This window comes from Epargyreus clarus, unplaced genomic scaffold (genome assembly GCF_041222505.1).
Source record: "Epargyreus clarus isolate Ecla_fem2 unplaced genomic scaffold, WU_Ecla_fem_2.2 ptg000002l, whole genome shotgun sequence".
Lineage (NCBI taxonomy): Eukaryota > Metazoa > Arthropoda > Insecta > Lepidoptera > Hesperiidae > Epargyreus > Epargyreus clarus.
The window spans coordinates 7,901,631-7,913,964 of NW_027332210.1; positions in this window are offsets into that span (position 1 = coordinate 7,901,631).

The following is a 12,334-nucleotide window of genomic DNA, read 5'->3' on the forward strand; positions in this document are numbered from 1 at the left end:
GATGGTACAAATTTTCAGTTTTATGTATGTTAGTATGTCATATTATTTTCTTTTAAACGCGGGCGAAGCCGCGGGCAAAAACTAGTGAAGAATGTATTTTGCCGTCTATTTAAGTGCAAATAATAAGTATTATTTAATTTGTAACAAATAGGTATTGACGAAATCAAGTATGCTCAATGTTCATGGTTTGAATCCCGGGCAGCTCAGACCGATGGAGATTTTATAACACCTACTATGGTTCTTGTGTGATTATATTTATTTTTTAAAATTCACCATATTTTTTCAAAAGTGGCCAAAAAATTAATAAGTAAAAATTACTTCTAGAATATTTTTGAAAGTTACATACTTCTGTATTTGATAAAAGAAATTCAAAATAAAATACCAGACCTTAAAAATAAATGTACAAAAACAGTGATAGCCTAATGGTTAAGAAATTCGGCCTCTCGATCGAGGGGCCCGAGGTTCAAATCCTGATTTTTCAGATGAATCTCTGATTTTTCAAAACGATGTGCGTATTAGAAATAAATTATCACTTGCTTAAACGGTGAAGGAAAACATCGTGAGGATACTTGCATACCTGAGAGATTTATAAACAAAAATATCTCAAAGGTATGTGAAGTCCACCAATACGCACTTGTCCAGCGCGGTGGACTATGGCCTAATCCTTCTCATTCTGAGAGGAGACCCGTGCCCAGCAGTGGGACAATAATAGGGTTATGATGATGATGACAATAAAGTGTAATTTGTAAAAACCTCAAAAGTCATTTTATATAAATATTCCAAAATAAAAAAACTCACAATCTAAGAGTCAATTTATGTATCTACATATTAAGTAGCTGACCCGGCAAACGTTGTGTTGCTATATAAATAAAAAAAAGGTTAAAGGTGAACAACCCTTATCACTTAGCGGTATGAAAAATAGATAGTAGCCGATTCTCAGACCTACTGAATATGCATATAAAATTTGGTGAAAATCGGTAAAGCCGTTTCGGAGGAGTACGGTAACTAACACTGTGACACGAGAATTTTATATATAAGATAATAAAGCAAAGATAATAATAGTCTTAACAAAACATATTAGCTGACACTTGTAGAGTTTGGAGAGCGCTTCACAGTAATTAAAAAGTTTTAAAAATGTCTGAGTAAAACCGTTCTTAAACTTGTCATTGTTAAAAACTTATATTCCAAGTTAGTACGACATTATACTTCATATATATAGTGAACTAAATTATGTTGTATGTTTGTGATTTAAAAAACTGTCATTTTCGACAAAATGTGAGTTTATTTGTGAATGTGAAACAACTATATAATTTTGAAGGTGCATTTTTATATGTAGTACATACCAGTTTGTCTGCATTGACTGAAAAAGAAGCTGTACTGATTTAAATGCGATTTTGACGTGAAAATAGGATTAGGTTTACAGTATTTTTTTAAGTTAAAAAAATTCTAACATCGAATATATCTAGCAGGTAATAATTCTTGCAGAAGTAATATTCACATATTTTTTGTTTTTGCTTACATAAGGATTTTCTGAAAAATTCCATGTTAAAGGTGCACCAATGCACCAATTTAAACTGTCAGTCAGTGTGAGACTTATCTTAAGTAATCATAGTGATTATTAGTTTCAATTTGACCTCAATCTGAATTTTTTGATATAAAGACTTATTCTCGTTATTATCCATTCATTGTTTTCTCTACCTTTTGTTAAAGCAAGTAATAATTAATGTCTAATACTAAACTTTGAAAAATTAGGTGTGCGTACCAGGGATTCGAACCTAGAAACCCGTGAGGTCGTGCTTCAATGACTAGGCTATCACTATTTTGGAACTTACAAGTATAACTTATTTACATAAGAAAATCAGACAAAGTCACGTCGTTCGTCTAAATTAAAAATTTCGGACAGATTTTTAATGAAGGGTCGGTGTCGCAGGAAATACAAGATCAAGTTATCTAACCAGCGACAAACTTTACTTTTAATTTGTCTTAAATTTGATTTTATTTTTAGAATATTTTTGGTTATGTATACTTTGAATTAATCGTGTAAGACTTGTTGGCTAAGAAGAGTTGTTGTCAATCCAATTCTGTCCCACTGCTGGACTCGGGTCTCCTCACAAAGGTTTTAGGCTATAGCCTATGGCCTGGTTTAGGCTTATAGTAGATGGTCTACCGCGTATTTCACACACTTTTGAGATTTTTTTTTAATTTTAATGGCTTATAATCGATGTACACTCTTCAACTGAAATAAAATACAAATTATAACGCCCCTTATAGTATATATTTAATATTACATATTTTAGTTACTGGCTGATCCGGTAAACGTTGTGTTGCTATATAAATAAAAAATGTTAAGGGTGAACCCTTATCATTTAGGGGTATGAAAAATAGATAGTAGCCGATTCTCAGACCTACTAAATATGCATATAAAATTTGATGAAAATCGGTAAAGCCGTTTCGGAGGAGTACGGTAACTAACATTGTGACACGAGAATTTTATATATAAGATGTCAAACATAAATTGAAATTTAACATCATTAGAACTTAAACTAAATTAATGAACCTAATAAAAAATATTAATAATATTGTAATATTTTTCCAGTTAATTGTATCAGGCGTTACTTTGCGGAAATCCATGCTATTAAGTTAAGATTAAAACTACTTCGCAACAATCCGCTACAAATATGTATGATGGTATATATTTTAAACCATGCAGTATGTACCACCCTCCCTCCCTCAAAGGATGCATGCAGATGCAAAAATTAAAAATATACACCACCATACATACCACCACCCATTGTATGGTGGTGTATATTTTTAATTTTTGCATCTGCATGCATCCTTTGAGGGAGGGAGGATGGTACATACTGCATGGTTTAAAATATATACCATCATACATATTTGTAGCGGATTGTTGCGAAGTAGTTTTAATCTTAACTTAATAATATTTTTCCTTTACCGTTGTGATAAGCACATTAGCGTAACATGCATGTAAGATATAAAAACAGAAATTCCACCTCAAATGTGGCAAAACTTCAAGCTATGTTTAAAGTTCGGCATAATTCGGGTAAAGTTTTGCGGGATGCAACTTAAATACCTATTAGTACAGGATCCCTAGTATAGTTTTCATCATTTATTAATAACAAGCTGATTTTTCGTGAGTAGCTTCGTTTCGACAAGACGCCCAACATTTTTCCTTACAGCAATGTTGGTAAATGGTAGCTTGATGGGGCAGCAAGGATAAAATATGTTGACCGGACGAATTCTAAAAATTTATTACTAACCAAATTTTTCTTTGTTAATTATGAAGATAATTATTTAAATAACGTGAAAAAATATTTGTCCTACAAAATATAAGGTTTTTATTAAGGCGTCCCCCCTCTCCAACATGTATCATAAACAAGGCCATAAAAATAATTACTAACCAGCTGATTTTTTTTTTATTGGCTGTCTACCATTTACATAGTCTACCATGCACATTGTCCTACAAATTACATGGTATGTCATCTCGGACCTACACTTAAAAGTTGTAGTACTAATACTTAATGTAAAAATAATTAGTATCAAGCTGAGTGTTCCAGAATAGCTTCGTTTCAATGAGACGCCCAACAAATTCTCGTACGAAAGTTCTCGATTGTGGTTTATAACTAAAATAATAGGGATGAAATATGTTGATTTGACGAATCAAAAAAAAATATTACTAACCGATTTTTTTTTTATTAATTATCGAGACAATTATCTAAATAACGTGAAAAAATATTTGTCCTACAAAATATAAGGTTTTTTTTAAGGCGTCCCCCGTCTCCAACATGTATCATAAACAAGGTCATGAAAAATAATTACTAACCAGCTGATTTTTTTTTTATTAGCTGTCTAACATTTACACAGCTTACTACCCACATTGTCCTACAAATTGCGAAGTACGTTATTCCAGTCCGCCAGTTTTATAGTTTATTTATATTATATTATAGTTAAATTACAAATCTTGTAGGATTAATAAAAGTTACCCTTTTTTTTGTAGGACATTGTTTTATTTAGATAAAAATTATATTATCCTATCACGTGATACCTTTGTCCTACAGTTACTAATAAAAAAAATAATCCTGCGGAATTAACATCTTTTCAGCGTAGGTCCGAGATGACATACCATGCAATTTGTAGGACAATGTGCATGGTAGACTATGTAAATGGTAGACAGCCAATAAAAAAAAAATCAGCTGGTTAGTAATTATTTTTCATGACCTTGTTTATGATACATGTTGGAGAGGGGGGACGCCTTAATAAAAACCTTATATTTTGTAGGACAAAAATTTTTTCACGTTATTTAAATAATTATCTTGATAATTAACAAAGAAAAATTTGGTTAGTAATAAATTTTTAGAATTCGTCCGGTCAACATATTTTATCCTTGCTGCCCCATCAAGCTACCATTTACCAACATTGTTGTAAGGAAAAATGTTGGGCGTCTTGTCGAAACGAAGCTACTCACGAAAAATCAGCTTGTTAGTAATAAATGATGAAAACTATACTAGGGATCCTGTACCATATTCTATTGTTTCTTGAATAACTTTGAAACATTTCAGTTGAAAGTTGTTCCAACCTATATGCCAACTGGGGCTTGTGTAAGATAACATAAAGTTATTTCGTACGAACTTTAATAGGCATGCAATACCGGGATCCCGGGATTCAGAAATTCCGGGATTCTGCTTACTATATGCGGGGTAATCCCGGGCACGTATTGTACGCGAGGAACGACCCCAGAAATTCATGCTTTAGTATATGCTATAGTATTACATTGTGAGTTACGTTTTAAGAAATCTATGCGTTTGCTGCTAAAAATACAACATTCGTCATAGGTACCAATATGGTTCTTAGGTACTCCATTCATCTTAGATAAAAATGTGGGCATCCTGAACGTTGTGTGTGCGTGTGAAGAGCCATTTGGTAGAAGGTTAAAAAACTTGTTTCAGTTAAATCCCTTTACAACAAATGTTGAACTTGATCATAAATCATAATTTATTTTCGAAGACTACTGACCACACCATTCAACAAACACTTGGATCCCGTGTAAGAAAGCTACAATCCCGCAATTACCGGGATTTAAAATTTCTTACGATAGCATTCCCTAACTTCAATATATCAGGGAATTATGTAAGCCACGTTTTCTATAACACTGGAAGTCTGCGTAAAAAGAATTCCTAATGTGAAACTTAACGAAATATGTAGGCAACACCTTTTTACCCACAAAAAGGAATGTTTTCGGGCGTATATATTACTTTTTCTTTGACATGGTCGGTAGTATAAAAGATAGCCTAGTTGTTTAAAAGTCGGTTTCCCATTCTGGCGGCCCAGGGTTTAAATCAAGCACCTCTGATTTTTCGATATTATGTGCATCATCATCAATCATCAACCCATTATTGTACCACGGCTGGGCACGAGGTTCCTCTCAGAATGCAAAGGATTAGGCCATAGTCGACCGCGCTGGCCAAATGCGTATTGGTAGACTTCACATACCTTTTTTTTTATAAATCTCCCAGGTATGCAGGTTTCCTCACGATGTTTTTCTTCGCCGTTTAAGCAAGTGATAATTAATTTCTATTACGCACATAACTCGAGTGGCCGAGTTTCTTAACCACTAGGCTACTACTGCTTAAAATTAAATATCAGTTGCCAAATCGTGAAAAACAAAAATTAAATCGTAGTAATCGTAAATTGACGACATTACTTCCCTATTAAACCACATAGCTTATACCACCTTACAAAATCAATATCTTACAAAGGATCTCGTAATGACTCTATCAACAATTAACACATTAATTAAACTTCAAATTCTAAAAGTTCCGAATTCCCTATGACACAATCAACCCTTAAAATACAAATCACTTATAAATCAAGAGGGTATTCAGAGTTTCCTTCAAAATATTTGCTCAGTAAGATTTCATTAAAATCACAAATTGGTTTAAAATTAATTTGACTTTAATTAACTTCATTATAGAACATCTTCAGGGCCCTGTCAGCCCTAATGAAGGATAATGGACTAATAAATAATTTAATTTTTATGAGATTAACTTTGGTTAGTATTAAAATAATTGGTTAAGTAAGTCCTAATCTTCTAAACACAAAAACTTAATCAAAGTTAACAGTTTGAATGTAGTAGAAGCTTTTGTGTTTCCGTAATCAACCCAAGATAGGATTAGATAGGTACTTCTGAGGTCGGCCACAGATGCCCCGTTACCCCTGAGGACTAAGCTGGAACGCGTCGGAAAAGTATGCCTCTTATCACACTCCTCAAACCAGAACACAGCACTTAACACTGCTGTTATTAGACAGAAATGGATGTGGCGGTGGTGCAGCCTGAGTCGAACCACAAAGAATTCTACCACCTTCAAATATACACCTTACTACTTCAAAATACAGTCCATTTTACGATTGCAGTAAGCTTCCGCTACTCAAAAGGATACCTGCTTACTTTCTTTTAATTTTGTAATACAAGTGAAAGTACAATGCTTCAATTTGAATAATAATATGTAATGAATTTATGAATACAACGTGCCGGTATTACAAATTGGAAAAGAAATTTCAATTATAAGCACGCAAGGATGTACGCTCCACAAGGCCGTTTTAAGAAATAACGGGGCCCCTAGTCATAAAATTGGGGGCCCCATTGGTATTATAATTTAAGAAAAATAAAATTCTGACCACATCAAATTTAGTTATAAACTAAATGAGCAAAATAAACTGTGTCACTTAATTTAAATTTGCATTTTTATTTAATGTGCTATCCATATTTCACTTTAGATTTTTTTCCATTAAATAAGTAGATCTAGGGTTTTTTTTTATTAGGCCGAAATAGGTATAGTGGTGGACTCCGGAATTAAACCAATAATAATTCGCCAAGTAACAGTCGATCTAGCACATGTTCATTATTTTTTACTTATTTTTATTCATTTTATTATTTTCAACAATACTTAATTATATGACACAATAATAGATGGCGTTGGGGTGATGATGAATGATATGTAAACAACATATAATAAAATTAAAATAACTATATTAAAATAAGTTTTGTGGTTCTTATTTGTATTTATTATAATACCAGTTATAGTAGTAAACGGATTGTAAAAATTTGAACCGTCTTCCTAGTGACAGTCGGACAGACGGACAGAAAGCAAAGTCTTAGTAATAGGGTTCTGTTTTTACTCCTTGGGTACGGAACTCTAAAAAGGGTTCTACGACCTTAAAATAGGTTTTACTTCCATGTCTGGGTATTATAAAGGTTCTCTACCATCTTTCAAAGAAATACATAACTTCACATAATTACAGGATATCGGAAAATTTAAACTTTAATCAAAATCTCAACAACTAACAACCACCATTTAAATTCGGAAACTTCATGGAGATTCGTCAAAACTTCGTCATTCGACCTTTTGGAATCGTTTAAATATTTCTGCGGGGAAAGTGGTCTGCCGTTAATTATTTAGCAGGTACGGAGAACTGGGGAACGGAATTCGGTTTTACATAAAAACCTACTTTGATTATAATATTATACCGCTTCTCCTAACTGTTGTTTGGTATATGAAATTTGGTTTGAAATAGTGTATTTGAAATTTTTGTTTACGCACGTTAATATATATATTTGCCAATAACGCCGAATAACGAAGAGGCATTCCAACTTGGCACGTGTCCAATTTGTGTCCGATCTAGTAGAAATCTACTTCTATTTGATGTTGATAAGCAGAAGAGATTTGTGAGAATTCTAATGGTTGTGACTGCTTACCATCACATTTTTTATTACATTGAAGTACCAAACGAGCATGCAGTCCACCTGATGATGAGTGGCTACTACCGCCCATGGGTATACGTAATCAACCCCAGATAAGATTACCTGCGTTAGTCCACACATGTATTGTTTCCCTGAGGACTAAGCTGGAATCCCTCGGGTAAGTACCATAACGCACTCTTCAAACAAGAACACAGCAGCGCTTAACGCTGTTGTTATGAGGCAGAAATAGGCGTGGCGGTGGTGCCACCGGAGGCGAAACTCAAAGCGTTCTACTACTTTCTAAATCTCTATGGAAAAATATTTTTCTGATAAATCATGGACTGATTCACATACGTATTATGAACAGGAAAATGCATGCAATCAACTGAAGGATATAAAAACGGTCCACTTTCTCGAATTTTATTAGCGATCGTATCTCCACTTTCGGCCACAAACCAGTTTTATGCGTCAGTGGCCAAAAACAATGTGTAAATAAGCATGCATAGCATAGTAACTGGTCTTCGAAGGTAAGCAGCGATGCGTGAGGTGAATGAGTTACTGATAAGGCTATTTTGGTAATAATACAGGAGTAGCAGACGAGCATGCAGTCCACCTGATGGTAAGTGGCTACTGCCGCCCTTGGACATCTGTAATCAACCGCAGATAGGATCACATATTGAATATCCTACCTAAAGTCGGCTATAGAAGCGCCGCTACCCCTGACGACTAAGCTGGAATGTATCCGAAAAGTATATCTCCCTTACAACAGCCTTCAAACCAGAACACAGCAGCGCTTAACACTGCTGTTATTAGTAGAAATAGGTATGGTGGTGGTGTCGGAGACGAACTGAAGGTCATACCACCTTCAAACGTGGTACAACCCTCATTCGTTAAACACCATTCATTTTGCTTGTTCAATTATAACTCCAGTTTATCTACACGAGTTTAGTATGAGTTTCAACTTAGGATAAGGATTAATAAATCCTGTGTATGGTTTAATCAAAGTAGATTATAAGTTCTGAAAGATTTATAAAATATTTAACTTGGGGAGTTGTCTAAAGTTTTAATAAAATACACAGGAACTGAGTTTCTTGTTAATTTTGAAATTGCAAGATGTTTAAAATTATATTTTATGTTTATAATAAGATTAGACATAATTAGTATTCAGTGTCGCCTATAGACATTTGTAATTAAACCTTACTAATATTATAAATCCGAAAGTAACTCTGTCTGTCTTTCTGTCTGGTTGTCTCTTCTTCACGCCTAAACCACTGAACCGATTTAATGAAATTTTGTACAAAGATTGTTTGAGACCCAAGAAAGGACATAGGATAGTTTTTATCCAGGAAATCCCGCGGGAACTAGAGATGGCGATCTAAGATAGATTAATCGGAGAATCGATCTTTTGGACCCAAAACATCGATTATTTTAATCGATATTAGTAAGGATTGAATCGTAAACTATGCATTTGATCAAGTGATGATCTTTAGCAAAGTTGAAGGTACGAATCTTCAGTTTTATGTGTGTTAGTATGTTATATTAAAATAATGTTAAAGTTACACGCATTAGAACATTCAAATCGCTCTACTGTAAAGTTGTGAAAACGCACTTGCACCAGTCTATGTAGGACCCGCCGATAGGCAAGGTTTGGATATATTTTTGAGATCCATAATCAAATTTTAAACTATGCAGGGCGTATGGTACCAGTTAATGTGGAGGTCATTGAATACATTGGCCGTAGTGGCGTGGATCTTGTCAGATTTCTCCATTCTAGCTAATGGCGGCTAGGCGCGTCTAATGTCATTGGCAAATATTTATGAGTGATGCTGTTATGCTTGGTTCAGACGTGCGGAAAATGACAGAATACATATATTAATGTAAATAGTAATATGATTATAGTAAAATGGAACGTTAAAAGTCAATAACGAAAATCTTAAAATATAATATTTTCTCTCTTCTGTCCGTAAGAAAAATATTTTTGCATCATTTCAAATATATCCGCACTCATTTCTAATCATTTCCAATCGATTTCTAATCCCCATATAACTTTGAAAAATCAAGGGAGCGTACCTGGGATTTAAACCTCGGATCCCGCTTGAGAGGTAGGGTTTCTTAACACCAGTACAAAAGCATATTTAGACCCTAATTTGAAGTACGTAAGAGGGTGGGGATCGGTCCTCAGGACTTTGAACTATCACTATTTAAAATCAAATTGACAGCAACCTCAATTTCATTAACAAATAATTATGCACATTTATTTATTAAACATTTTCTGTCGTTGTATCTGGTGTAACCTTAGCATAAGAAGGTCCGGTTTCCAAGTTCGGGAAACAATGTCATTGGTATTTGACTTCGGTTACAGTTTGTTTAGATGGGAAAGTTATTAGCAATGCTACGGTCAAGTAGTAATAGTAACCTATATATGTATTTACAAGACCCTCGGTCCCACCCGAGACCTCGAGACGAGGTTTTGTTCAAGAGGGGGAAACCTTCAAAAGGTATCCGACGCCGTGGGAGCGACGCCGGGTTATATGGGATTTTTACTGTACTCAAACCCCACCGGTGGTCGTTCTCGGCGTTTGGTGGAGAACTCCGGGATCTCCGACGGAACACAACCGGAGTCCTCCAAGCGCGATGCCCGGATCGGGCTCCGCCCTGGGGAGCGTTCGCTCCTTCCACAACATCTGGTGATTACGACGGTATACGACCACACATACCGTCGTCCTCCCCGGGGTCGCTTGCTGGTCGGTTCGAGCTCCCACTCTTGTCGCCCGCAACCTCAGCAGCCCCCTTTTAGTCGCCTCCTACGACAGGCAGGGGATACCGCAGACCTATTCTAGTCCCGGGACTTTGTGGAATATCCCCAAACCCACAAATTTTAATTGTACATTTTCTGCCAATGAGTTTTAACAGTAATTTCAAATGAGTCCCAGGCGTCTGTTACAAACAAATCGAATTTTTAACCAATTCTTTGATAGATTTCCGTTCAGCCTTTTCATTAATCACAATACTTGATGAGTTTATTTAATTACGGGACTGCTTTGAACCAAAATTGAATATTCCGGGCGGTTTTCGACTATGACTGTTTTAATGAAGTTTTGGGAGATCTAAACAGCTTTATCTTACCAGAATTTTAGTAATTAGTAAATTGCGACCTAAACCCTCTTGAGGGATTGAAATAGTATATCTAGAATCTATAGAGTAGATTAGATATGTAGACTAATTATTCTTGAAATACTATTTTATACTCTTTGGCAAAGGGAGATCTCCCGCCGGGCTAGGTGATCATGCCCCGGGAGCGGCCGTGCTCTGACAGTCTTAGTTCGGAGCTTGTATTTATGCAAAATGTTAAGAAAACTTCGATAGCGTGATTCAGCAGCGCCGTCTCTTGACGAGTAGAGCGAAGTCGCTACAACTCTTATAATAAAATATTCAATAAAAGCTCTCATTCTTTATTTTCCCAGACAATCCAGTCTATGACATGTTATTTTCTAAGCAATATGATATCCTTCTTTCTTTTTATATAGTTTCCCGCTAGATTTCTACTCAGCAGCTATGAAAAAGATTTTTATTAACATAAATTAATTTAAACAGTATTATTATTAAAACATTCCCTTAGAGATATAAAAAAAAAAAAATAATGCCTATTAAGGATTATCTTTATGTAGTGTTTATAACATATTCCTACTTAAGTAATAGAACTCTCAGTTCTTCGACTCCGAAGACACCACCGCCACATCTATTTCTGCCTCATAATAGCAGTGTTGATCGCTGCTATGTTCTGGTTTGAAGGGTGTGGTAAGGGATACATATCACTATACACTTATCAGAGATGTTCTAATTCCTCGCTGTAATAAATAAATACATAAATTTTACTGCTATCTAAAAAATGACAACAAATGAAAAAATACATTTAAAATAAACAGAATAATTAACGAAATAATTGCAATTACTTATTTAGAAATTAATTATCACTTGCTTAAACGGTGAAGGAAAACATCGTGAGGAAACCTGCATACCTGAGAGATAAAAATCTTAAAGGTATGTGAAGTCTACCAATACGCACTTGGCCAGCGCGGTGGTAATGGGTTGATGATGAATTGCAATTACGCGTAGCGTATAATCTAGGTAGCCAAAAATCTAGGTACACAACGTATGACTACAGCCTATTAACAAGGTATTAGATAAAAAAAAATCCGGAGAATGTCTGACGATATAATCGGCTTAACTGAGTTTCTTTGGGACTAATTTAGTTGCCTTGTTAAAGAATTGCGCATTTCAAATTAGCAATAATGATATGCCGTTATCTATAATCAGGTATATCTAAAATTCAAAGGTTGAAGGTGGTAGCAACCTTTGTGGTTCGACTCCGGCAGCACCACCGCCACACCTATTTCTACCTAATAACAGCAGTGTTAGGCGCTGCTGTGTTCCGTTTTGAAGGGTGTGGTAAGGGAAAGACTTTTCCGAGGCGTTCCAGCTTAGTCCTCAGGAGTAGCGGCGCATCTGTGGCCGACCTCAGATAGGAATATCTAATCTATCTGGGGTTAATTACAGATGTCCATGGGCAGCAGTATC